Source organism: Artemia sp. Qi Xiang Cuo, chromosome 3 (assembly GCF_049724085.1).
Source record: "Artemia sp. Qi Xiang Cuo chromosome 3, ASM4972408v1, whole genome shotgun sequence".
Taxonomy (NCBI): Eukaryota; Metazoa; Arthropoda; class Branchiopoda; order Anostraca; family Artemiidae; genus Artemia; species Artemia sp. Qi Xiang Cuo.
Genome location: NC_142796.1, coordinates 9,343,709 through 9,369,875, shown reverse-complemented (window position 1 = coordinate 9,369,875; position 26,167 = coordinate 9,343,709). Strand labels below are relative to the sequence as shown.

At 33.8% G+C, this 26,167-nt stretch overlaps 1 protein-coding gene and 1 long non-coding RNA gene across 2 annotated transcripts in view; one reads left to right on the top strand and one right to left on the bottom strand.

Annotated features, from left to right (window-relative positions):
- Positions 1-22,161, bottom strand: part of LOC148953736 (uncharacterized) — a 41,781-nt gene extending 19,620 nt beyond the window's left edge. Inside the window, exons 1-2 of the long non-coding RNA XR_016141550.1 lie at positions 21,773-22,161; positions 14,392-14,610 (exon numbers count right to left, since the gene is read on the bottom strand). This is a non-coding gene — a long non-coding RNA (uncharacterized LOC148953736). The remainder of the gene's footprint in view (positions 1-14,391; positions 14,611-21,772) is intronic.
- The window catches only part of LOC148953732 (uncharacterized), a 387,433-nt gene that overhangs the window by 118,543 nt on the left and 242,723 nt on the right, over positions 1-26,167 (top strand). The gene's annotated exons all lie outside the window — the stretch shown is intronic.

Here is a 26,167-nt window from a genome sequence, read left to right as displayed (position 1 = left end):
AGTGTTTTAAAACTTGATTGTATTTTTGATTTTTTATTTGATTTATTGGTTTTTGTGTGAATGGATGGAAATAAAGGTGTTACGTAAATATATTACAACTATCTAGAATAGAATATTACTAATCAATTTTGACGAGAATGTAAACAGTAAGCTTATAATAAGAATCAAGTTTCCAATCATGATTCCAGAACTGTAGCAAACTAAATATTCTCCAAAATGAAGATTCTCTTTCATTGGGTGACTCATTGGGTGAGCTGCAAAATTAAAGGTTAGCTCTTAGTAAAGTAGCCCGATTACCCTGAATTGGTAACCCTGAATTGGTATATATAGGGGTGGGAGTAAAATTCATTTGCAACAAAAATGAATATTATATTTGGAAAGAGCATCAAAAAGGCATCAAGTGGTATGGGTAATTTTTCGAGTTCATATTATTGACTTATAAATAAAGTGAACATACCACCCGATGCCTTTTTTTATGCTCTTTACGAATACAATAATCGCTTCTATTACAAATTATATGATATGTAATTATATGTCTGATTATTTTTCTACTTTTTCCCCCTAATTTCATTATGTAACAACTTACGATAAACTATAAAATATTGTACTATAAATAATATGCTATAAATTATTCAAAATGTAACGGTGCATAACTGTAAACCAAACAAGTGAAACGCTTCAAATCTAAGGCTTTAAGGTTTAATATTCGAATAATACGATCCCTTTAAACCAAACAAATGAAGCAATTTGATTCTAAGTCTTTAAGCTTTAATATTATAATAATAAGATCCATTTAAAACAAACAAGTTAAACGATTCAAATCAAATGCTTTAATATTTTATATTAGTAATAATACTAGCCCTTTCAACCAAACACGTGAAACTATTCGAATCTAAGGCTTTAAGCTATAATATTCTAATAAATCGAGCACTTTAAACCAAACAAGTGAAACTATTCGACTATAAGTATTTAAGCTTTAATATTCGAATAAAACTACCAATTTAAACCCAACAAGTGAAACATTTCGACTCTTCGAATAAATCGAGCCCTTTAAACCAAACACGTGAAACGCTTCGAATCTAAGTAATTAAGCTTTAATATTCTAATTATACGAGCCCTTTAAACCAAACTAGTGAAACATTTCGAATCTAAGGCTTTAAGCTATAATATTCGAATAAACCGAGCCCTTTAAACCAAACAAGTGAAACACTTCGAATCTAAGGCTTTAAGCTTTAATATTCAAATAAATCGAGACCATTAAACAACCAAAGTTAAACTATTCGAATCTAAGGATTTAAGCTACAATATTCTAATAAAACGAGCCCTTTAAACAAAACATGAGAAACTATTTTAATCTCAGGATTGAATCTTTATTATTCTAATAAAACTAGCCCTTTAATCAATACAAGTGAATCACTTTGACTCTAAGGCTTTAAGCTATAATATTAGAATAAATCGAGCCCATTAAACCACAAAAGTAAAACTCTTCTAATCTAAGTCTTTAAGCTATAATATTACATTAAATCGAGCCCTTTAAACTAAACAAGTGAAACGCTTCGAATCTAATGCTTTAAGCTTTAATATACTAATAAATCGAGCCCATTAAACCAAACATGTGAATCTCTTCGAATCTAAGGCTTTAAGCTTTAATATTCTAATAAATCGAGCCCTTTAAAAAAAACAAGTTTAACAATGCTAATATAATCCTTTAAGATTTAATTTTCGAATATATCGAGCCATTTAAAAAAAACATGTGAAACTCTTCGAATCTAAGTCTTTAAGGTATAATATTCTAATAAATCGAGCCCTTTAAACAAAACCAGTGTATTTCTTCGAATCTAATGCTTTAATATTTAATATTCGAATAAATCGAGCCCTTTAAACCAAACAAGTGAAACTCTTCTAATCTAAGGCTTTAAGATTTAATATACGAATAAATCGCGCCATTTAAACCAAACACGTGAAACGCTTCTAATCTAAGGCTTTAAGATTAATATTCTAATAAATCGGGCCCTTTAAACAAAACAAGTGACACGCTTCGAATCTAATGCTTTAAGATTTAATATTCTAATATCTCTATCACTTTAAACCAAAAAAGTGAAACTATTCAAATCTAATGCTTTAAGCTTTAATATCAGAATAATACGAGCCCTTTAAACCAAACAAGTGAAAAAATTCAAATCTAAGGCTTTAAGGTTTAATATTCGAAATAATACGAGCCCTTTCAACCAAACAAGTGAAACTTTTCGAATCTAAGGCTTTAAGCTATAATATTCTAATCACTCGAGCCCTTTAAACCAAACACGTGACACTAGTAAAATATACGTATTTAAGCTTTAATATAAGAATAAAACTATCAAGTTAAACCCAACTAGAGAAACTTTTCGACTATAAGTCTTTAAGATATAATATTCGAATCAATCGAGCCCTTTAAACCAAACAAGTGAAACTATTCGAATCTAAGGCTTTAAGATATAATATTCAAATAAATCGAGCCCTTTAAACCAAACAAGTGAAACGCTTCGAATCTAAGGCTTTATTGTTTAATATTCGAATAAATCGAGCCCTTTAAACCAAACAAGTGAAACGCTTCGAATCTAAGGCTTTAATATTTAATATTAGAATAAATCGAGCACTTTAAACCAAACAAGTGAAACTATTCAAATCTCATTCATTAAGCTTTAATATCAGAATAAAACGAGCACTTTAAAACAAAAAAGTTAAAAAATTAGAATATAATGCTTTAATGTTTCATATTCGTAATAATACGAGCCCTTTAAACCAAAAAAGTGAAACATTTCGAATCTAAGGCTTTAAGCTATAATATTCGAATAAATCGAGCCCTTTAAACCAAACATGTGAAACACTTCTAATATCAGGCTTTAAGATTTAATATTAGAATAAAACGAGCCCTGTAAACAAAAAAAGTTAAACTCTTCTAATCTAAGGCTCTAAGGTACCATATTCGAATAAAACGATCCCTTTAAACACAACAAGTGAAAAGCTGCTAATCTAAGTCTTTAAGCTGAAATATTCAAATAACTCGCGCACTGTAAACCAAATATGTGAAACACTTCGAATATAAGGCTTTAAGCTTTAATATTCAAATAAATCGAGCCATTTAAACCAAAAAAGTAAAACGCTTAGTATATAATTCTTTAATCTATAATATTCGAATAAATCGAGCCCTTTAAACTAAACAAGTGACACGCTTCGAATCTAATTCTTTAAGATATAATATTCTAATAAATCGAGCCCTTTAAACAAAACAAGAGAAACTCTTCGAATCTAAGGCTTTAATCTTTAATATTCTAATAAAACGAGCCCTTTAAACAAAAAAATTGAAACTTTTATATTATAATTCTTTAATGTTTAATATTCGAATAAATCGAGACCTTTCAACAAATAAAGTGACACTCTTCTAATCTAAGTCTTTTATGTTTAATATAAGAATATATCTAGCCCTTAAAAAAAAACACGTGAAAATATTCTTATATAAGGCTTTAAGCTTTAATATCCGAATAAAACGAGCCCTTAAAACCAAACAAGTGAAACGCTTCAAATCTAAGGCTTTAAGGTTTCATATTCGAAATAATACGAGCCCTTTAAACCAAACAAGTGAAACATTTCTAATCTAAGGCTTTAAGCTATAATATTCGAATAAATCGAGCCCTTTAAACCCAACAAGAGAAACTGATCTAATCACAGTCTTTAATCTTTAATATCATAATAAAACGAGAACTTAAAACCAACCAATTTAAACTATTCTACTATAAGGATTTAAGTTATAATATTATTATAATAAGATAACTTTAAACCAAACAAATGAAGCATATTAAGTATAAGGCTTTAATCTTTAATATTCTAATAAATCGAGCCCTTTAAACCAAACAAGTTAAACTATTCGAATCTAAGGCTATAAGGTTTAATATTCTAATAATTCGAGCCCTTTAAACAAAACAAGTGAAACTATTCAAATCTAATGATGTAAGCTTTAATATTCGAATAAATCGAGCCCTTTAAACCAAACAAGTGAAATTCTTCGAATCTAAGGCTTTAAGCTATAATATTCGAATAAATCGAGCCCTTTAAACGAAACAAGTGAAACACTTCGAATCTAAGGCTTTAAGCTTTAATATTCGAATAAATCGAGCCCTTTAAACCAAACATGTGAAACATTTCGAATCTAAGGCTTTAAGCTCTATTATTCGAGTAAATCGAGCCTTTTAAACCAAACAAGTGAAACGCTTCGAATCTAAGGCTTTAAGCTTTAATATTCGGATAATAAGAGCCCTTTAAGGCTTTAAGCTATATAATATGAGTCCGATTACAAATTATACGGATCGCCGTGACCCATTTTTGGATGAAATATTATAAAACATTGGTTGGCCACCAGCGACCCGCGGGCCGCATGTGGTCCGGGAGGAGTCTTGGCGCGACCCGCAAAATCCTCGCCGCAACGCACCTAACGGATCATATCAAACACCATACCGTACACCTCTATTTGATAAACGCCTCTTTGGTGAATAACTGGGGTTTTATCTTTACCAGAGTTTAAGAAATTTGTGATTTTAAAATTGTTAGTGAAAACTACATGCAGATTATTTTTGTGCAAACATTTTTTAATCTTGTTGTGATTTCTGGGATGTACGAAAGATAGATTATATTGTAGGGCTTATCAGGAGCCTCACATTGTGAAATATCTTTGATTTTAGGGGAATGTCTTCTAAGTCTAAAGCTTATTGTATCATTGACAAAAGGGATGGGGTATCCCTTACCAAAAAGAATAGCTCTGATAAAATTTATTTCTTCTTTTATGTGCGAATCGGAGCAAATGTTCAGGGCACGATCAGTGAGAGAAGTTACAACTACCATGTGAATGTGGCAATTATTATGTTGGCAGAACTCATCAGAATCTAGAAAAATGCCTACATCAGCATAAACCAGACATAGATAAAGCACTCATGTCTAATAGTTCTAATAACTCCTTTGATTCTGCTTTAGGTAGCCATATTTTTGATAACCCCAGCCACACAATGCTTTTTGAAAAGTTTTCTCTCATTAGTAATGATTTGTGCATAAAATAGGTGGTTCGGGAATCAGTTGAAATTAGACTCAAAATAAATCATAGTATTTCTTTAAGCAGGGACTTAGGGGAATATTCATAAAATTCTTTATACACAAATTTAATAAGAAATGATCTAAAAAAATATTTTACTAAATGATCTAAAAAAAATGATCTAAAAATTCTTTATACACGAATTTAATTAAAAATGATCTAAAAAAATATTTTACTAAACCAAAAGATAGTAGTAGTGAGCCTGTTAAAAAAAAAGGCCTTTAAGGCTTGCTGCCAAAAAAGCGAGTTTAGGTTTGAAACCCTTGTATTTAATTATTTTATATCCTTTGAATGAATTTTATAATCTCACATCATTTTATTTATCTGTCCTGGTTGAACTTCGTTGAAGCGAGGATGCTAGGGCTGTTTTAAAAGTTTTTAAAAACATTTTTAGTTTCAAAGTTCGCATTTTAATGTAAGTTTTATATATATATATATATATATATATATATATATATATATATATATATATATATATATATATATATATATTTGTTGGTGTTGTACTGAAGACGGCCCTTGGACACAGGGCCGAAATGTGCTCTGAATTGAATTCCACTGTCTTAAGAAAATTGTCCCCATTTTTTCTAAGTGTTCGCTTGACACCCTCTTTTCCCCAAATGCATCCGATCAAAATTATGAGATTGCCAGTTAGTTTGAAATAATCCAACAATCAGATAACAAAAACTTCGGGTCAACATACCCCCCCCCCCCATCTTAGAGCCCGGGGCAGGGTTGTAGCGCATGCTCTGGGGGCATGTAAAGTTTCTATGGAAGAAGTGGTCGTATTAACCTCGGAGGGGACTCAAATGATACGAAATTGAAAGTTCTAATTCCGTTTTTAAGAGACAAAAGTGATCCAATGGCAACTAAGCCCCGCCCCTCCCCGCCAACCCTCTTCTCCCCAAATGCGCCCGATCAAATTTTTTATATAGCCATTGTGTTCAAAATAAACTAAATATTATATAACAAAGACTCCATGGATAACACAGCCCACCAGAACATGGGGGATGGTAGCATAAACTTCGGAAGAGGCTCATTCAATTGTAAATCATAATTTCTAGTGTCCTTTTGAAGAGTCAAAAGTGATCGTAGGAGGGCAACTAGCACCCCCCTAATGCCCCTTTTTCCCAAAATACGTCTGATCAAAATTTTGAGATAGCCATTTTGTTCAAAATAGTTTAAGATCCAATAACAAAAACTCAGGGATCAAAATAATCTCCCAGAACCCAGGGGAAGTGTTGTAAGTTATGACCCGTGGGCAGATAAGCTTTTATCTAAGGGATGGTCGTATTAACATCAGAGGTGGATCCTTTGATTGGAAATTGAAGTTTCTATTTACCTTTTTAAGAGTCATCAAAAGTGATCAGCGGGCATACACCCCCCCCCCCCATCCTCTTTTCCCCAAATGCATCCGATCAAAATTCTGAGAAAAACATTTTGTTTGAAATAGTACAACGATCAGATGACAAAACTTCAGGGTCAACATAGCCCCTCCCCCTAAAACCCGGGGGAAGGGTGGGAAATTATGCTCCGGGGGTATATAAGGTTTTTACGGAAAAGGTGGTCGTATAGACTTCAGAGGGGACTCAAATGATTTAAAATTGAAATTTCTAGTTCACTTTTAAGAGTCAAGTGATCCGATGGTAAATAACCTCCCCCACCAAACCCAAGGCTATGAGGCTCCAATTTTTTCACCAGAGGCACTTCATAGGGAAGGGATAGTCATATAAACTTCGGAGGGCCTCGTTCGAATGGAAATCGGAAGTTATATTGCCCTTTTTAGGAACCAAAAGTGATCAGAGGGCAAATAGCTCCCACGCCCTTTTTTCCCAGAATGCATCCGATAAAAATTTTAATCTTAGTGCTAGGATTAGATTACAAAAACTCCAGGGTGAACACAACCCCTCCAGGGCCCAGGAGCATGCGTTGTAAGTTATTCCCTGGGGATATATGCGGTTTTTATTAAAGAGTTGCTCGTATAAACTTCAAAAGGGGTTCATTTGATTGGAAAATGAAAGTTCCAGATCACTTTTTAAGAGTCAAAAGAGATCGGAGGTCAACTAGCCCTCCACCCTTTTTTACCCAAACCCATCCAATAAAAATTTTGAGATAGGCATTTTATTGAAGATAGTTCAAACATCAGATAACAAAAACTCCAGGGTCAACAAAACGCCCCAGGCCTACCTTATATACCCCAGGGGTATATAGTCTAAGGTTTATATGTAAGAGGTGGTCGCATAAAGTTCAGAGGTAGCTCATTAGATTGGAAATTGAGTTACCTTTTTAAAAGTCAAAAGTTATTGGAGGACATCTACCCCCCACCCTCACCCCCACCATCCCTACATCCTCTTTTCCTTAAATGCATCCGATGTATTTGAGATAGTTATTTTCTTTCAAACAGTCCCAAGTTTCCAACAGTTTAAAGATAAAATAACAAAAACTCCAGGTTTGACACACCTCCCCAAAGCTAGTGGGTAAGTGTTGTAAGTTATGCACCGGGGGCATTTAAGGTCTTTATGTAAGGAGTGGTCACATTAACTTCAGGGGTGGCTCATTCGATTGGAAATTGAAAGTTCTAATTACCTTTATAAGAGCCAAAAGTCAACGGAGGGCATCTAACCCCCCCCCCCCCCCCTCATACACACCCTCTTTTCCCCAAATGACTCCGATCGAATTATTTATACGGCCATTTTGTTCAAGATTGATCAAAAATCATCTGACACAAACTCTAGGGATAACACCCCTCACCCACAACCCGGGGGCAAGTGTTGTAAGTTATGCCCCCTGGGGCATATAAGGTTTTTATGGAAGGGATGGTAGTATAAACTTCAGAGGGGCTCAATCAACTGTAATCGGAATTTCTAGTGCACTTTTTAAGTCAAAAAAGTTTAAGAGCCTGCCTTTTTTACCTCAAATCCATACGATCGAATTTTTTAGATAGCCATTTTGTTAAAACAAGTCATAAGATCGGTTGACAAAAACTCCAGGGTCAACACAAATCTCCAGATCCGTGGGGCAAGTGTTGTAGGTTATGCCCAGGGGACATGTACGGTTCTTATGCGAAGGTTTTGAAAATATTTCAAGGATCAGATAAGCCAAACCCCCACCCCCCCTCAAAAAATTATTAACGATTTTGTATTCCAAAACTTAAGCGAGCTGACCCCTGGCCTTCTCTGCATGCCCCGACCCCCCCCCCCCCCAAAAAACAAAAACAAAAAAACTTGTCAACGATATTTTATTCCAAAAAGCATGGCAACTCACCCCTGACCCTCCATGGCCCGACACCCGATCCCCAAAATAACTTATTTAAAGATATTTTATTCCAAGACTTATGAAAGGTGACCCCTGGTCCTCCATGACCTGATCCCCCGCCCGCCCCCCCACACGTATCAATGATAAACCAAGGGACCTGAATCCTGGACCTCACTCCATGGCCCGTCCCCCCCCCCCCCCAAAAAAAAAAAACTTGTTAACGATATTTTATTTCAAAAATCACGGGAGCTGACACATCGCCCTCTTTCCATGCCTCCCCAACAAAAAAAAACTTTTCACGGTATTCTATTCTAAAAATCATGCGAATTCAGTTTCCAAAACTTCTTCGCTACCAGACAAAAGTATGGCTGCTGCCTGTTTCCCTAACGGTAAAAGCATAAGGCCTACTGCGTATTTGGCGCTTTACCAAAATGAATTATATGAATTATATTACAATCTGAATGATATTATAAACGAATTAGATTACACATATTTTCTTTTGTGCTTATTACAACATTGAAAATAAACACAAAAATTACAGTAAAATTAAATTAAGCTTCACTAAGAAATTAATGTTATTATATATCAAATATTCATTTTAATTTTATTAGTTCTTTCCAAGACTGTTCAAGAACAATATATTTTCACTACAAACAAGAGTTTGGATACTGCCCCCTTCCCTAACTGAAAAAGTCTAAAGCCACTACGTCATTGTTGCTTCACTAAAAATGAATTATGTTACAAAGATTTTCTTAAAAATAAAATTACAATGAAATAAAATATTGAACTGATGATCTTTCAACAATTAATATCATTATGTATCAAACATTGAGTTTGATTTTATTTGTACTTTCCAAGACTGTTCAAAACAAATATAGTTTTCAGTAAAGCGCCAATGAAGCAGTAGGCTTTAGACTTTTACAGTGAGAGAAGAAGGCAAAACCCAAACTCTTGTTCGTAGATATTTTTGTTCGTTTCAAGCTTGATTTGCAGATTCAATTTAAGTTTCACTCGTTTTGAGATTTATTTATTCATTTATGTTAGTACCTATTGTATGTTTGTTTTCCATGATTGTGTTATTTAATTTCTGTTTATTTTGAGTTTCATTTATACTTCAATAGCAAAATATTCTGGTTCGTTTTAAGCTTTATTTGCCTAATGAACTTAAGCTTTACTAAGTTTAATATTTAATTATTCATTAATATTAGTACCTGTTGTATGTTTTTTGTTTTTTTTGCTATTATTGTTAATTTAATTTCTGTTGGTTTTGGGTTTAATTTATTCTTTAATGGTAATTTATGGTCTTCTTTAGTTAGAGTTATTCTATTTCTTTTGATCTTAAGTTTAATATTTCCTTTACTCTTCTTTAGAAAACTTCTTATTCGGAAAGTTTTATTTTAATTATTTGTTCATATGCCTTTTTGGCAATCTGCATGCATAGAGTACATTTTGATGTACGAATAGTTCAATATACACTGCTCAATATCCCCTGATAGTTCAATATCCCCTGATAGTTCAATATCCCCTGATAGTTCAATATCCCCTGATAGTTCAATATCCCCTGATAGTTCAATATCCCCTGATAGTTTCGCCTTAATTCCCTTAGCCATCCCAGATATATTGCAAATAGGCTATTTTAACATCCATATTTAGCTATAAATCCCCCAAAACAGGTCCCTAAGATTTAACTTAATAACTTTATCTGTTCTTAAGAGGCCACAATATGCCCTTATGACAAATTTGGATGGACATAGTGTCTTTTGATTTCGTTAAACATCCTCAAGACTATGCTCAGACAATTCCTACGTACCCCCCCCCCTTTTTTTTCTTGGACATTGCATATACATCCTTTTGACAATCTGGATATGTATTGTACCTTTTGATTTAGTTTTCCGTCCCTTCTAGTTTCCCTGAAAGTTGAAATTTAATACCTTATTCTGTTCCTGAGACATTGTATTTATGCTCCTTTGACAACCTGGATGTACAAACCCTTTTGAAGAAAAATTAAATTTAGAAAAAAATAAATTACCCTCGATTTTTTAGATGGGTGTCATCTTGTAGATACTGGGATATATCCCAGTGTGTACGGTACCATTTTTTCTGTACCCCTATATACCTTATGACACCCATCTAAAAGATCAAGAGTTATTTTTTTTTCTGAATATTTTGCCACAAGATGGCCACATAACATGACCAGATAATTTGGCTTTCATTTGTTACCACATGCATTAAATTTTACTGAACTAAAGAAGAATAAACAAAGAAAATATAAAGGAAAAATATTGCTGAGGGAGTATTTCCCATACTGTGAAGAAAAAAACTGTAACATACCAAAATAGTTGGTCTGGACTGGATAGTTGAACATCAAGCTAACTATGCTAGATGGTGTTTACGGATTTTTTCGAGAATGCAAGATGGCAGAATGCTAGATGGTACCCCTTTTCACTTCTTTGTGTATGGTATGGTGTGTGATATGATCCGTCAAGTGCGTTGCGGCGAGGATCTTGCGAGCCGCACCAAGACTCCTCGCGGGCAACATGCGGCCCGCGGATTGCCGACCCATGTCATACACAAAGAAGTGAAAAGGGGTGCCATCTACCATCTTATATTCCCGAAAAAATCCTTCATCACCATTTAACATAGTTAGTTTGAGGGTTCAAATGTCCAGACCAACCACTTTGATATGTTACAGTCTTTTTTTAGTAAATCTACCTCAAAGTTTAGGAAATACTCCCCAAAAAATATTTTGCCTTTAGATTTTCTTTGTTTATTCTTTTTTAGTTCTGTAAAATTTAGTGCTTGTGGTAACATATGAAAGCTAAATTATCTGGTCAATTTATGTGGCCATCTTGTGGCAAAATATTCAGAAAAATAAAATAACGCTTGATTTTGTAGATGGGTGTCATCGGGTATATAGTGGGACAGGAAAAAAAGGTACACACTGGGATATATCCCAGTATGTACCAGATGACACCCATCTACAATTTATTTGTAGAGGGTAATTTATTTTCGTCTGAAGTTAGTTTTTCTTCACAAAGGCTTTTACATCCAGTATGTCAATGGAGCATAAATACAATTTCTCAGGAACAGAATAAAGTACTAAATTTCAACTTTCAGGGAAACTAGAGGGAGAGTAAACCTAAACCAAAAGGTACAATAATATCCGGATTGTCAAAAGGATGTATGTGCAATATCCCAGGAAAAAGGGAGGGCGTTACGCAGGAACTTTCTGAGAATATTATTGGGGATTTTCAACTAAATCAAAAGAAACTATGTCCATCCAAGTTTGTCATAAGGGCATATTGTGGCATCTCCCCCTAAGTTGAAACTTAGGGACCTGTTGAAGCGGGTTTATAACTAAATATGGATGTTAAAATGGCCTATCTGCAATATATATATAGGATTGCTAGTGCCATTAAGGTGAAACTATCAAGGGATATTGCAGTGTATGTTGAACAACATCCAAATGTACTCTATAAATTCAAGTTTTCAAAAGAGATAGATATATTTATTAAACCAAAGAAAACAAAAACAGTAATAACAGCCACCCCGAGAATTAAAATAAAACTTGTCCGAGGGAGTGACAAAAAAAAACATTTGAAAATAATAGAGGATAAAGAAAAATAAAATAAGGCAATGACTTTTTTCTTAAACTGTGACTGTTTTTAATTGTTAGAATTTGTGACTACTTGCAAGTGCAAATACTTGTGACTGTAACTCATTGCGACTGCAACCCCAACTACTTGTAACTACAATTGCCCATGCATGTGACTTTTACTGCATCAACTACTCTGCTAGAGCAAACAACAAGACAATTCCTCAGAACTGGAGCAATGCCAAAGAGGCAAGGATAGATTGGCTGATAGGCTTTCGAGCTCGAAATCCACAACTGTTACTATACAATCCTGAATCCATAAGCTTGGGTCAAGCAACGTGCTTTAACAGGGTCACCATTGGACAGTCCTTCTAAAACCTGAAATCAGTTCTAGATAAGCTTCCTTTGACTGCAAGTGGCGTCAGATGAGAGTGTGCAAGGCAACATTCTCAGAGAGGTGTCTTTCTGACGATGGTCGGGACTGTTTCTGCAAGCAGTCAATATTTACAGCCTTACTTTATATTTCCAAGGAAAGATTTTCAGCTTCACATGCTAACTGGTGCTCCAGCAAACTCAGCAGGTGGAGTCTCACCATCGGGACGGATCAGTCAAGATCTATTTTTTAAATATATCTAATTAAATCCCTAATCCCTTCTCTAATCAAATCCCTAATGCTACTGGTCTTACACCCTAATCCTTATATTGCAGATCCTACGATACAAAAAAATAAAACCCTTGATCATAGCCTATTTGAATTTAATGTTCTAACACCAACACTGCATACCCTCCAAAATAATTTGCTAAAGTGTCTCAAACGCTCAAAATACCACCCTGTACTAACCTGGATGACCTCACCCTCACAAAGAGTATTAAATTCGAATATAAACCAGGATAATCCAGTGCCTGGGTCCAAAAAGCTACTATAAGGCAATCTTCTATAAGGGTTCCAGCGCCTGGAATCCAAGGAGCCGTTACAATACGTATAGATGCACTAGGCTCTAAAAGCTCAATATGCCGCATCAGAACGAAAAAAGGAAAAGGGTCAAATAGTCTTGACTGAAAAATCCTTAATCGCTAAAAGAAGAAGTACTATTCTATAGCGTATGATTAAAAATTTCGCTTTCGTTATTTTTAAGTTAATTTTATCACAGGATAGTAATTTTAATTTGGCAATACTGGTTAACCCAATTAAAGTACAAAGAGACATGTGAAATCTCGCTACCAAAGCAAAATGAGACTCCTGTCAGAGCCTAACTGTAATCACAATTTTACATAAATAATAAAATTATGAAAAATTAGAACGAGGATTAATTATATTAAAGTATTAATTATTATTATAGTAAAAATGCTGTTGCTATATCTCATCAATATCAAATTAGGATTGCTCAGGTTGATCAGGCTATAAGGAGAACTGACGCTTGATTGAGAATAAATTACTCTTGTGAGCCTCTCTTTGAGAACAGCTTAGCAAACAGTTTTTAGAAATTATCTTCGAAGTGTCAAAATGTTCAATACGACCTTTAGACGTGGCAGCAACGAAATGACTGGGTCTCATGGTCAAAGCCATATCCGAGGGGGGGGGTGGGGGCTAGAATCCATCCCCTCTCCCTAAAACTTCTGTCCAACTCGGAAAAAAGTAACAAATGTACATATAAAACTTTAATGCGCGTTGCAAAGTTTTTTGTAAGACCCCCTCCCCCAAAAAAATAGTAGATACAGCCTTGTCTGCGGTGGTCCGATCCATACGACCGAATCTCAAAATTGCAACAAAAAGCACCAGATATCATTGATAACGTCAACTTAATTAACAAACTATGCCGTATTAAAGTTTCTTCAAAACTTAACATTTTTGGAAGAATCGCTTGAGAGGGGGACAATTACCAATACGCCATTTTCAGGTGTACTAATCGTCGCCACAACGGTTTCAAAATGAAACTTAAAATTAACTTGCAAGAATCGGGCTGTTCCTGCATTTTAACTTTTTTTTTCTTTTCCTATTCTTTTACGCGATATCTGTGAAAGCATTTAAACTTATCGGCAAATCGTCACCTGTTTATAATAAGCTTAATTTTTTGGTTTGTTAAAACTTTTGGTGATGGACACGTGCAACAGCAGGTGTCTATTTTAAGCTTGGTTTTTCAATTCTTTCACAATTTTGTTGATGGACATGTGCATAAGCGCGAATCTATATTAAGCTCGGAAATTCGTTTATGCTTTTGGTGATGGACCCGTGCATCAGTACGTGTCTATATTAAGCTTGATTTTTAGATTCACTGACACTTTTTGCTTCGTATGTACACGGTTTGAGATAGTTTCATCACAGAAATTATCATTCCTCAATTTCGGCCATTACTTTTTTGAAGCATAATATATGCAAGCAAGCAAGAAGCATATGCAAGCAAGAAAACGCTTACTAAAATACCTCAAGAGTATATTCAGCGTATTTAAATGTATCAGCAAATCGAACGTGTCGACTTTCGTCTTGGCTTGCAGATTCTAACTTCTTTGCCGTAGATGTCTGCGGTGTGCTTGTATTGCCCTCAGTCATAAAGCGTCCTATTATAGAAGAATTGGAAATGAAGCTAGACTTGTCTGCCACGTCCTCGAGAAGCTCAAAAACGGCAAGATCTTTCAATTCTTTCTAAAAATAAATAAATAATTTAATAGTTCTAACTTTGTTATATATTAGTTCTAGGTTGTATAATAGTTCCATAGTTAAATTAAAAGTTATAGTTAAATTTCGTAATAATTATATAATACTTTCAATAGTTCTCTGTTGCATAATAGTTCTTGGCTCTAGGTTTATAGACTAAACAGACACATAATCGAAAAAAAATCTTAGGTTTCATATCCCCTACCCAAGAAAATCTCGTAACAAAGGCAACTTTTGCTACAACACTGTATACTTTTAATTCCCGAGGTTAATTCTATTCATTTTTTATTCAGTTTCATTCAACACTCCCTGAAAGTTTCAACTTGATACCCCCAGCCATGCTCAAGATATTGAATATAAGTTATTTTGATGAATTGGTACCACATAGTGTCTTTTGATTAACCATGGTACTTAAAACGTGAATCAATCCTAATTCATATAGGAGCTTATAGTACAAAATGTCTAGGAGAACTGGGAGATAACATTTTTAACCGCCCTTAACCAAAAAACAAATTTGACATCCCCTTGCGAATATTAATGGCAAGTGTTATTTGCCATTAGAAAAACCCTAACAAAACTTCAGGAAATTGTTAGCACTTCTTTTGGAATTCCCCACTGGAATTTAGCCGTGCATTGAATTCGAATGCAGACGAATTTCCTATTAAGTATTCTCAAATTAAACCATAATACATTGAAGAATTTACGACAGTTTTTTGGCCAGAAACAACATAGGTGTTCTGTAAATGAGCAAAGTGAATACCACTAATTGAACCATCAACATACCTTAAAAAAATACATACCCGCTTCAGGATTTCTACAATCTCCCCCTCAATTCTCTAATTTTTTCGTGTAAATATTTATTGTTTTTCAAGCTTCTATGAATTTGCTTCATCCTTCCCTCCCTCAATCTCAAGAAATATATTTTAACATACACGCCTTATCCGGAAATGAAATTTCCCCCACAGACAACGAGTTAAGTTATAGACTACGCAAGCGCCTAGGAATTTATAAAGGGGAGAGGAGGCAATCTAAAAGACAAAATATAAAAGGCGGAACTATGGAAATTACAGGAAAAAACTTCGTGGAGGGAAGGAAGAACACAAAGTCCCGAGGAACACAGCCCCCTCCTTGCACATGTTTCTGACATAAATGTAGTCTTGTTTTGGCAAAAACATATTCCAGTGATAAACATCTTTGAAGACAGAGAGTCATTCAAGGTTGACTTACTCAAAGAAAAACAAAGTGTAAATACAGAATAATATAATAGAATACCCATGACATTTTATAAAATAACATAAGATTCAGAGCTATGAGAAACTATCAAGGTTCTACAGGGGGTAAATATTCCCATAGCGTCCCTAAATTTTAATCATGTTTTGATTTATGGTCAAGACCGTATCCAGGGGAGGGAGTTGACGGTTTCCCCCCCCCCCCCCCAATGTTTGTCTGACTTGTGAAAACGTAACAAAAATAGATTTAAACAAGGTTTTTATGCGTTTTTGAGTTTTTTTGTGTAAACCCCCCCCCCGAAAAGAATTATTGTGCAAACCCCCCCCCCCTAAAAAAAAACCTGTTTAAGGCACAACTAATATTTAACATAATTAGATGGATGTTAAAATAATTCAGTTTTGATTTTTAAATAATTTTTAAGTCAACCGTGCTAACATGTAGATAAGGCCACGATATTTGCAAAGGTCTTTAGCCATCGTCAATAATCTCATCTTAGGTTAACCTTGAAATCTAGTCTTTCACTTGTTACGTTATAGACAATCAGTTCCTAATAACGAACTGTGAGGAAGAAGCAACTCCAGCAACTTAAGCTAAAGCTCTTTACACTAAAGCTTGACTTCTGTCTCAATTTCCTAAGAACAAATACTCAAACACAACCCTAAACCCTAAAACTTGGCTTAAAGAGCGGGGAGTTCAGCAGGGGGCAGCCACTAAACCTTGGAAACTTTTATAGTGGATTAAAAGTACTTCGTATTCCATATCAACGGTCCTTGGGAATGTGCAGTATTTCTTAAAGAATCGAGACAAGACCTCAGACTTTAGGGTCAAGAATAGGGGCTCAGAGCACCCCCCCCCTTATATACGAAATAGCTTCTGTTCATTTTTATTCTTAATATCGCTCCTTACTTGTATTTTAGCAAGTCTAAGAAAAAATTATATGGCCATTTCCCACTCAGGTGAGAACCTCAAGCGATCCAAAGCACTCTTTAAAGATACTTGTCATAAGCAGTTTCAAAACGTACGGAGTCATATTTGGTACCAGATCACCGAGGAGCTTCCTAAAATTATCCTTAAACAAATCCTCTGAAAAATGCTAAGCTTCCTTTCCTAATTTAGCGTCCAAGCTTCTTTGCTATACTGAGCTACTATTAGTACTGATGACAGGTCGTTGCAGCAAGAAGTCAAGTGAGGCCAAAAAGCTGCACAGGCTCCTTCTCCACCCCAATCAGTTCAAAGTCTCGCTCTTTTCTCCCTCCCAGAATTTCTTATTTCCTCGAAATAATTTCTAATGACATCTGCTCACCCGTTTCGAGGACGTCCTGCTTTTCATTTCAACTCAGATGGATGCCCAAAAAAGGATAACCTATCGGTAGGCTCAACTAGTCAGCTAGGCTCATTACATTATAGTCAGCTCGGATCAACAAACACTTGTTATTGAATGCATCACGAAATAAATTATTTATGCGGAATTTCACCAGCACCATTGATTGGGGCTGTAGCGTAGCACCATTGATTGGTGCTAAACTTCGTTCTTGTATCAAATATTACAAAGAAGTTAAGTGGATGATCATTTTTTTATACTGCTGTCTTTTGTCCGTGTCTTATGTCCTCTTCTTGTATTAAGAGTTTTGTTGTTTGCGTTCTAGTTGTATGTCCTTTCTATTGTTGTTATTGAAAAATATGTTGTTCTATTGTTGTAACGGAATAAAATATATATGCGGATTTTCATTGATTAGTCTGAACTAACCCATCGTGTTAAAGCACTAAATTCTATTCCTATTTCTAATATTATAATGAGGTTGAATTATAATATTTTCTTTTGCTTTGAATTTTGGTCGTTTTTCCTTGCGTTATGCCCTCTTTATATATAATAATTTATTTTTGTTTATGTTTTTGTGCATATATTTTTCTGTTGTTGTTTGTGTTAAAATGTGAATTTTAATCAAGAAATAAACTCTGTGTCAATTTTTATCGATTTAGAGTTAACCAATCAATCGTGTTCAAGAACTAAGTTTAATTTTGTGTATATTTTGTGTGTTTATGTTTTTGTGTATATATTTTTCTATTGTTGTTTGTGTTAAAATGTGAAATTTAATCAAGAAATAAACTCTGTGTCAATTTTTATCGATTTAGAGTTAACCAATCAATCGTGTTCAAGAACTAAGTTTAATTTTGTGTATATTTTGTGTGTTTATGTTTTTGTGTATATATTTTTCTATTGTTGTTTGTGTTAAAATGTGAAATTTAATCAAGAAATAAACTCTGTGTCAATTTTTATCGATTTAGAGTTAACCAATCAATCGTGTTCAAGAACTAAGTTTAATTTTGTGTATGTTTTTTGTGTTTATGTTTTTGTGTATATATTTTTCTATTGTTGTTTGTGTGAAATACCCGTTATTGATTTAATCGAGAAATAAACTACCTGTGTCAATTTTTATCGATTTAGAGTTAACCAATCAATCGTGTTCAAGAACTAAGTTTAATTTTATTTCTAATATTAAAACGAGGTTGAATCAGGTGATTTTCCTTTTTTTGCTTTATACTTTAATCTTTTTTCCCTGTCTTTATGTCCTCTTATTAAATTAGTATATTTCTGTTTAAATTTTGTTATATATTTTTCTTTTTTATTGTTCGTTTGTATGAAACACCTGTTGTTGAAATAATCAGAAAATAAACTATTTGCGTCAAATTTTAAGGATTTAGTTTGAACAAATCAATCTTGTTCGACCATTAAATTCATTTTTATTTCTTATATTGAAACGAAGCTGAATTACTCAAATCAAATGATTTTTTTTAGCTTCAAACCAAGTAGTTTACACAAAAAAGCATGAAAACACTATTTTCGCTCTTCACGCTAAAGTTTTGTATCGTTTTAAAAAATAAAGTTGTGAGACAGAGCCAAACTTTAGCGTAAACAGCGAGGCATTGAGGAGGGGACAGCCCCTTTCATATACAGAATAATTTCTGTTCGTTTTAAGTTTTAATGTCGCTCCTTACTTTCAGTAAAGAAAACTTGTTTTTTTATTTAATTTGTGAACGTTTTTGAATTAATACTGCTTTGATTTTGGCTAAATGGCTTTCTCGAAATTTAGTTCTGACGTAATTTACGAATTAACTTACGTAACGAACTTCTATATTCGTATGTTTTTGTTACGTATATTAGGGAGTTTGTCCCCTATTCAATACCTCGCTCTTTACGCTACAGTTCGAAATTTGTTCGAATCACAAACACTCTGAATCCCAAAGGCCGGTTAATTAGATTAGATAGCTCTTTTGAAAGAACTAAAAAAGCTTTAGCGTAAGAAGCGAGGTATTGACTAGGGGATGTCCCCCTCATATACGTAATAATTTATGTTCGTTTTAAGTTTTAATGTTGCTCCTTACTTTCAGTTGAAAAAATTGTTTTTTTATTTAATTTCTGATCGTTTTCTAAATAATGCAGGGAAATCTGGCGCAAATTTAATGGAAATGTCCCTTCCCCCAAGGAAACATCCTCCACCGTAGCCCCCCCCACCAGAAAAAAATATCTCCTGAAAACATCTGTATACTTCCCATTAACCAATACTATATGCAAACAATGTGCAAAGTCCATAACTTGCAGCCCTTCCCCCGAGAACTTTGGGGGATTAAGTCATCCTCAAAGACATATTTATAAGATATTTGACTAGGCTGAACAAAATGGCTATCTCAAAATTTTGATCAGATGACTTCAGGAAAAAATGAGCGTGGGAGGGGGCCAAGTTGCCCTCCAATCTTTTTGGTCACTTTAAAAGGGCACTAGGGTTTTTAATTTCCGTTCGAATGAGCCCTTTCACGATATTCTAGGACTAATGGATCGATACAATCATCCCTGGGAAAAAACATAATAAATAAACACGCATCCGTGATCTTTCTTCTGGCAAAAAATACAAAATTCCACGTTTTTGAAGATAGGAGCTTGAAACTTCTATAGCAGGGTTCTCTGATACGCTGAATCTGATGGTGTGATTTTCATTAAAGTTCCGTGACTTTTAGGGGTTGTTTCCTCCTTTTTTCGAAAATAAGTTTCGGTTACTATTGAGCTGGGTCACTCCTTACTTACAGTTCTTTACAACGAACTGGTTGATAAGTGACCCGAGGTACCATTCTTCTACCTTTTCAAGCTCCTGTTGTCTATGGTTCAGGTTCATTTCAGGTACATTTATCTTTCAATCATATTTACATAACATACTAAACATACAAATATATGACAGAGACAAGCTCGTTTTGCACAGATAAAAAAATTAAAGAAACAAATGGATAATCAATCAAAGAAAGACATGAAAAAGAAGGAAAAAAGAAAATATGATAATAGACATAATATTAATTACTCACCGCGCCACAGCAGACCCGACGATACACTGAAAAAAAAAATAGATTTTTTTCTCTTCCAGCAATGGGACAACAAGAGGGAAACTAAGACCCGAGAAAAAGACCCAAAAACAAAACAAAAATTTTTAACAAATAAATACGTAAATAAAATAAAACTGACAAACTTCTGTCTGTAGACAGGTGTTTGCTTTTGGGGACACTGATGGCTGTGCCTGTCAGACTAGCGCCGTTTGCCACTCTTTGCAACATGTCTGTTATTTAAGTGGTTGATTCAGCAAGGAATGTGCCATCGTCTGCGTAATCAAGATCCCCTAGTTTTTCACCACTGGTCAGCTCAAATTCGTCTTCTGATCTTAAGGAGTTTTTGAAGATCCAGTTAATTAGGTGTTTGAAGAGGAAGCTGACAGCCTTGCTGCACGCCCTAGGCTATTTCGAAGAGCTATGTGAGTTCCCCATACACGCCTATGTTGCTATGCGTGTTCTCAAAGCAAGCTTTTATCAGCCTCTAACCAAGGAGGCATGAGGTGATGTATGGTAACAAGAAAATTCATCAAACGGATGACTTCACTTACCTGGGTAGAATTATAAGTAAAATGCTGGATGTACTGAGAATGTAAAAAATACAACAGCCAAGGCTCAGTGTTTTTTTCCGCAGTTGAAAAGGGTTTGGAAGAATGGGAAGATAAATCAGTAAGCTAAAATTAGAATATTAGAAGCCACAGTAGCAACAGTGGCCAAGTATGGCTCTAAAACATTGGCGTTTCGAAAGACTGAGTATGATTTGTTAAATATTATCCAGATGATTTGTCTGGTAGTTGGGTAGTAGATAGGTAGCTGTAGGTGCTAGTTTGACTGACCGTATATCAAACAATACGGTCTACGAAAAACATAGTAGTTGGGTAGTTGTAGGCACTCGTTTGCCTGACCGTATATCGAACAATACGGTCTTCGAAAAACATGGTTCGATCATAAAAGAAAAGGGACTAGTCAACGTCTTAAAGCGCAAGGATGATAGATTGTCAATCATTGTGCTTTTCTGTCATCAATCTGGGTACAAACGGAAAGCAGATAATCACCAAATGGAGTGACTCAATGTCAGAAGAAAGGATTTAAAGGAAGCCAAATTTCACGGGGGGGGGCTAAAGAGTGAAGTTTTTAATAGATTGGGGTAGAGGAACTTGCGTAGGTGCGTTGCCCTCATGCAGCTTGGTACAGCAATAAGCTGTTAGTAGAATTAATAGTAGTTTGCTTTTGAACCATATGATCTTATATTGTTTGGTGAGTTTCACAAATCCGTGTCAAAGCCCCTGATTCGTTTCCAATTTCTAGTATCAAAATAAATTTGGACTATTCGGCTATATTTCTTTTTTAATATTAGCATTATTATTTCTAACGATGTAGTTTGCACCATAGGTTCCAAAACCTTATTTTGATCTCTTATACTACAAACATTGGACATACTCTTTGGCTCTGAGCAACATGATACAATACTGTCAGCTATGAATAATTATTATTACATTAATTTAATACCTGATTAATTAGTTGGTAAGAGTATTTGATAATTTGTTACCTTGTGCTGTCTGTCTGCCTATCTTATTTTCTGGTTAAAATCAGCGTCAATTGAATCTTCAAAATTCTCGTTCTCGGCATTATTATTGGAAGGATTTCCATGTTTTTTCAAGGGGCTTATCACCCTTCTATAACCAGGTGATGGTTTGGGTAAAAATTTCGGAGGCGTATACTGAAAACGTTGAAGTCCTGATCCCTTCCTCAGAAATGGCCTTTTTACAATTGTCGGAGAATTTGTGCATTCCGGTTCCATTTTTTCTTCCTCCAGTTTTGATTTAAGAATCTCTTCAAAACTCTTCGTATTATTCCCAATGGGTGTTTCTTCTTGGTCTTCAAACGTTGTGTGGGATGTGTTAGAAAGTGCTAAACTTTGTTTTTCTGGTGATAAATTTTCTGGAAAGACATGATTTAGTCTATAAAACTGTATAATGACAAAAATAATTAAAAGTTCAACTAAGCTGACTTATTTAAACTGAATTTAAAGAGTAAATTATAAACAATTCAACTGTCCAAATCAAGATATATCCTCTACAACATATTTTGTATGCAAAAATATGATTCAAATATGCACGGTCTATAAGGAAGAAAGGCAAATTTTATCTCTACTGAAGAATTTGAGACGTAGAAGGTGAAGCCAGAAGCCTGAACTTTTTAACCAATAAAGAGACAACTAGACACCTTAGGACAGATCAATAAGAACAGGAAATTAAGAAGAGAGGAAAATCAAAATCTTGTTGAGAAAAGAAAAATATCAACGCCATCTAATTCTCCTAAAAAACATGAATAGTTTTTGTAAATCAACTGACCCAGCAGATAGTTTATTAGTCACCAGGATACGCAAAATGATGAAATCAGTACTTCAATCTTTGCCCATTTGAGACCCAGATAATATTGGATTCTTCAATGATTCTAATCAAGCAATTCTGATTATTCCAGAATACCCACTGAATTCATGTACCTCTTTTCTGTCTCGGGGCCTGTACCAAGAACATAGGAATCTGAAATAGGCAACTCGAACTTGTCTTACAAAACAAATACAACTTACACTATCTAGCGTTAACCATTAGTCATGCAACTAAATATTATAAACATATTAATTGAACTCAATTTTCTCTTTTAGAATTTTGATTCACATTAAGCAGAAGACAAGAGACACTACAGGTAAACATGCTTTAACTTTTCACTGTTCCTCTTCCAACAAAACAATATTTTCATTAAGTTGTCAATACAAACTCAGTTCCCAATAAGTTGGGACGACCAAAAATAACAATTAGAACTACAAGATTGTGTGATGACGAGTGAGTAATTACAATTTCTTGTCTGATAAAAATAAAAATTAGCTTTCCATTTAACTTCCCATGTTTATTTTAACTTTCAGCTCTTCATCTTTAAATAATACATTATTTTCATTAAGTTTTCTATACAAAATCAGTTGCCAATAAGTTGAGACGATATAAAATAACAATTTGAGCTATACGATTGTGTAATGACGATTTAATAATTACAATTTCTTGTCTAAAAAACATAAAAATTAGCTTTCCAGTTAACTTTCCATGTTCATTTTAACTTTCCATTGTTCATCTTTAAATAATACATTATTTTCATTAAGTTTTCGATACAAAATCAGTTGCCAATAAGTTGAGACGATATAAAATAACAATTTGAGCTATACGATTGTGTAATGACGAATTAATAATTACAATTTCTTGTCTAAAAAACATAAAAATTAGCTTTCCAGTTAACTTTCCATGTTCATTTTAACTTTCCATTGTTCATCTTTAAATAATACATTATTTTCATTAAGTTTTCGATACAAAATCAGTTGCCAATAAGTTGAGACGACCAAAAATAACAATTAGAACTACAAGATTGTGTGATGACGAGTGAGTAATTGCAATTTCTTGTCTGATAAACATAAAAATTAGCTTTCCATTTAACTTCCCATGTTTATTTTAATTTTCCGCTGTTCATCTTTAAATAATACATTATTTTCATTAAGTTTTCGATACAAAATCAGTTGCCAATAAGTTGAGACGATATAAAATAACAATTTGAGCTATACGATTGTGTAATGACGAATTAATAATTACAATTTCTTGTCTAAAAAACATAAAAATTAGCTTTCCAGTTAACTTTCCATGTTCATTTTAACTTTCCCTTGTTCATCTTTAAATAATACATTATTTTCATTAAGTTTTCGATACAAAATCAGTTGCCAATAAGTTGAGACGATATAAAATAACAATTTGAGCTATACGATTGTGTAATGACGAGTTAATAATTACAATTTCTTGTCTAAAAAGCATAAAAATTAGCTTTCCAGTTAACTTTCCATGTTCATTTTAACTTTCCATTGTTCATCTTTAAATAATACATTATTTTCATTAAGTTTTCGATACAAAATAAGTTGCCAATAAGTTGAGACGATATAAAATAACAATTTGAGCTATACGATTGTGTAATGACGAGTTAATAATTACAATTTCTTGTCTGATAAACATAAAAATTAGCTTTCCATTTAACTTGCCATGTTTATTTTAATTTTCCACTGTTCATCTTTAAATAATACATTATTTTCATTAAGTTTTCGATACAAAATCAGTTGCCAATAAGTTGAGACGATATAAAAATAACACTTTGAGCTATACGATTGTGTAATGACGAGTTAATAATTACAATTTCTTGTCTGATAAACATAAAAATTAGCTGTCCATTTAACTTCCCATGTTTATTTTAATTTTCAGCTCTTCATCTTTAAATAATACATTATTTTCATTAAGTTTTCGATACAAAATCAGTTGCCAATAAGTTGAGACGATATAAAATAACAATATGAGCTATACGATTGTGTAATGACGAGTTAATAATTACAATTTATTGTCTAAAAATCATAAAAATTAGCTTTCCAGATAACTTTCCATGTTAATTTTAACTTTCCATTGTTCATCTTTAAATAATAAAATATTTTCATTAAGTTTTCGATACAAAATCAGTTGCCAATAAGTTGAGACGATATAAAATAACAATTTGAGCTATACGATTGTGTAATGACGAGTTAATAATTACAATTTCTTGTCTAAAAAACATAAAAATTAGCTTTCCAGTTAACTTTCCATGTTCATTTTAACTTTCCATTGTTCATCTTTAAATAATACAATATTTTCATTAAGTTGTCAATATAAAATCAGTTGCCAACAAGTTGAGACGATCAAAAATAACAACTTGAACTATAAGATTGTGTAATAACGAGTGAATAATTACAATTTGTGCTTTGAAAAACGTAAAAGTTAGCTTTCCAGTTAACATTCCATTTTCATTTTAACTTTCCACTATTCATCTTTAAATAAAAAAATATCTTTATTAGGTTGTCAATATAAAATCAGTTGTCAATAAGTTGTGACGATCAACATTAACAATATCAATATTAACTACGAACTCGAGTATTTGATTACAATTACGTTCTGAAATATAATATTTATTCTTCGAAATCGAGTAACTAATTTTTATCTAATTTTATTTGTTTCTAATTAATGGGAAGTACCTAGTTAGTTAACGAAAACTTTGATTATGCTCCCATATAAAAAGATGACAAAGTGAGTATAGTTAAAATTTTCAGTTGCTGTTTCAGTCGCAGTAGTAGAGCCATTGGCTCAATTTCTATGCATAGGCGCAGGGAGGGGGCGGCAGGGGGGCCGCGGCCCCCCCTAGACCTTCAAATTTACATTAGATATGGCTGAAAAAGCAGATGGTTGAAAAAGCAGTTGATAAAAGGTAGATGGTTGAAAAAACTGGAAATAAACAGAAATGTCCAAATATCGGTTCCGATATTTGGACATTCATCAATATGCTGACAATCATCGATATGCTAAATCATATTGATGATTTATAATTTTTAGTGATTACTGATTAATAAAGATTACATAAATATGATAGGACTTGCTGGCAATCTGTGTCCTTCATCACAGAAGTGGCTGCCCCCTCCCCTAGGCCAGAAGCTCCGTACGCCCCTGCCGACATAACTTCATCTCCCCCTCCATCACACAATCGAATGCCCCCCCCCTAGAAAATATACTGCCTACGCCCATGTTTCTGTGGGAAGAAAATTACTTCGTACAACGATACTTATTAGACTATTGAGCTGCTCCTCAATACCTCACTCTTTACGTTAAAGCTTTTTAGTACTATTGAAAAAGCTTCTGATTCTATTTTAAGGAATCTAATCTAAAAATCTAATTTGTGTTTCAGGAGTCGCATTTAAAGAATGGGGACAGAAAGTCAAAATTTCACGTAAAGAGCATGGTATTGAGGAGGGGCAACCCCCCTCATAAACGTAATAATTTCTGTTCGCTTTAATTTTTAATGTTGCTCCTTGCTTTCAGTTGAGAAAAATTGTTTT